General features: G+C 36.4%; 1 pseudogene; it reads left to right on the forward strand.

Moving 5' to 3' along the window:
- Positions 1 to 466: 466 nt before the first annotated feature.
- On the forward strand, positions 467 to 1,445 carry LOC127692376 (mortality factor 4-like protein 1; annotated as a pseudogene).
- The last annotated feature ends 1,601 nt before the right edge of the window (positions 1,446 to 3,046 follow it).

Consider the following 3,046-nt stretch of genomic DNA (forward strand, 5'->3'; position numbering starts at 1 on the left):
GTAATGAATGACATCAAAAAGGAAGCAAAGAGGCTTAAAAATCACAAACTGTCACAAGAGCTTGGGATAGCCGGTCAAAGGATTCAATTACTGCTGCTTTTTTATACAGACTGCATTTCAGCATGGGTAATTGTTGACGAGACATTTCTCATTTCAAGAAACATCTTTACTGTCAAATGCAGGGAGAATGCTGAGTTCCTATAAAGTTAGGGAAGGAGGTGATAGTCACAAGTGGCTGCTGGGATCAGTAAGTGTGACAGAGGTCTTGATAATGAGTGGATTGGTTATATGAAATTGGAGACTCTTGATGTATTTAAAAGAATCTAACAACTCAATTTCTTGCTAATGGAACACATAATCGATTTTTAGTTACTATTTAGGAGTTACTGTAAAATTGGTTGGGGTAGAGAGTAGGGAACGGTAGTAGGGTATGGTGGGAGAAAGAGGAGGTAGCGAAACACTATAAATGGTGCCCAAGCAGGACCCGAATCCTAAATTACAGGAGGGCGAGCAAGTACTGTGCCTTCATGGGCCTCTTCTTTATGAAGTAAAGTGTGTAGAGGACAAATAAGTGACTTCATCCATTACAGTGGTTGGAATAAAAATTGGGATGAATGGGTGCCAGAAAGCAGAGTACTCAAACACGTGGACACCAATTTGCAGAAACAGCGAGAACTTCAAAAGGCCAATCAGGAACAATATGCAGAGGGCAAGATGAGAGGGGCTGCTCCAGGGAAGAAGACATCCGGTCTGCAACAGAAAAATGTTGAAGTGAAAACAAAAAAGAACAAGCAGAAAACACCTGGAAATGGAGATGGTAGCAGTACCAGTGAGATACCTCAGCCTCCTAGGAAGAAGAGAGCCTGGGTAGATCCTACCTTTGAAGATGAAAACATTCATGAACAGAGTTGAAGTTAAAGTGAAGATTCCTGAAGAGCTGAAACCATGGCTTGTGGATGATCGGGACCTGATCACCAGACGAAAGCAGCTTTTTTTTTTTTTTTTTTTTTTTTTTTTTTTTTTTATCTTCCTGTCTAGAAGAATGTGGATTCCATTTTGGAAAATTATGTAAATTATATAAGTCTCCAGGAAATACAGATAACGAGTGTGCTGTTAATGAGGTTTTGGCAGGGATAAAGGAGTACTTCAATGTAATGTTGGGCACTTAGCTACTCTACAAATTTGAGAGACCACAGGATGCTGAAATTCTCACTGATAACCGGGATGCACCCATGTCCCAGGGGTATGGAGTGCCACATTTACTGAGATTATTTGTGGGAATTGGAGCGATGTTGGTCTTTACACCTCTAGATGAGAAATGCCTTGCTTTATTACTGAACTATCTACATGATCTCCTCAAACTCCTGGTGAAGAATTCTGCAACTTTGTTCATTGCCAGTGATTACGAAGTGGCTCCTCCCAGGCCCCATCGGAAGGCCGTGTGAGGGAGGGGTGTGCTCTCTCTCATGCTTGGATCTCTGAACAGTTTGGTTCTTAGTCCTTCCCTTGTACAAATGGTGTACTTTGAAGACTGTTAGTGTATAACAGAGTTGATGTTTGTTTTCTGTTTGATTTTAAACAGAGAAAATAAAAGGAGTAACTGCTCCTTTTTTCTTTCCTTTTTTTCATTTCTAAGTTTCTGCCAGTGCATCCATGATGAACAGCAGAGAGACATGCGGTGGAGGGTTTGCCTAGTTGACAAAGCTGCTTTTGAATGCTGGTGGTTCTGTTCCTTTGACACTACGTTCTTTCATAATATGTGTTAATGTGACAAAATGCTCTGATTCCTAGTGCCGAGGGCTCACTCCCGTGTATGTAACTGAACACTCACCTTTCTGTGCTTTTTTTAATGCTGCTTGAAGAGCCCATCCTTTGCAAGTCATTCATGGTGTTCCCTAGGCACTTTGTCTTTGCTCGGTTGTTAAAGAGTGCTGGCTTGCTTTCATGGTTTTTGCATTTGCGTCTAATGCACATTTTAACATGATAGACGCAATGCACCATGTAGCTACAGTTGTATGAAAAAGTCAATCTTGTAGGAGTTGTTTTTTAGATCTTCAATACATTTTTTTCTTTAAATTTTTAAAAAAGGAGTTACTGAAATTTTTGTTGATTGCATTAATGATATTTAGGTCATTTTAGAAATATCTGTTTTTAGAAATTTCTGTAAATGTATTTATGGGTTATTTAACATTTCCTCTAATTTTCTTTATAATACCATGAGAAAAAAGGCAAAGGGATAAATAAAATCAAACAGTAGAAAAAAGACAATTGCTAGAGGTGCTGGGATGCTGCTATATACAGAGGAGGTACTCAGACAATTTTCTCTATTCTGGTTGTCATTTCCTATATCAGGGGCTACACAGCAAATAAGAACATGCTCTGTTCTAACAGAGGACTTGAGTTTGGGTCATAGCACCCAAGTCAAGTAGCTAATATCTGTAACTCTACCTGTTGGAGATCCAATGCCCCATTCTGTCTTAGAGAAACACACAAATACATATACATAAAATAAATCCTAAAACTTCTTATATTACCCAAAAGAAGATACCCACACAAACATAAAAATACCATCAAAAATAACAGGAAGCAAAAGTCACTATTCCTTAGTTTCTCTTAACAACAATGGACTCAACTCCCCAATAAAAAGACATAGACTAATGAAATATTTCTCATGTAAATCTTCAATTTTATCACAATATGTCTGTAATTCCCCTTTTAATTAATTTAGTAATTTTTTATGTCTATAGTATTTTTCCTGATAATCTTCAATTTTAATATAAATTTTTATATATTTTCTCTATTTTATCAGAAATGTTTTTAATGTAAGTCTTTGATTTTATCACAAATATTTCTTATTCCACCTTCAATTAATTTAGAAAGAGTTTTTATATCTACCATTTTAAATGGAAAATTTCCATCAAATAGTCAATTTTAATATGTTTGTCTATATATTTCTTGAATTTTACCAGAAATATTTTCTATTTAAATCTTCAATGTTACTGAAAATGTTTATAATTACACCTTCAATCAACTTAGAATTATCTTT

Source organism: Apodemus sylvaticus, chromosome 9 (genome assembly GCF_947179515.1).
Source record: "Apodemus sylvaticus chromosome 9, mApoSyl1.1, whole genome shotgun sequence".
Classification (NCBI taxonomy): Eukaryota; Metazoa; Chordata; class Mammalia; order Rodentia; family Muridae; genus Apodemus; species Apodemus sylvaticus.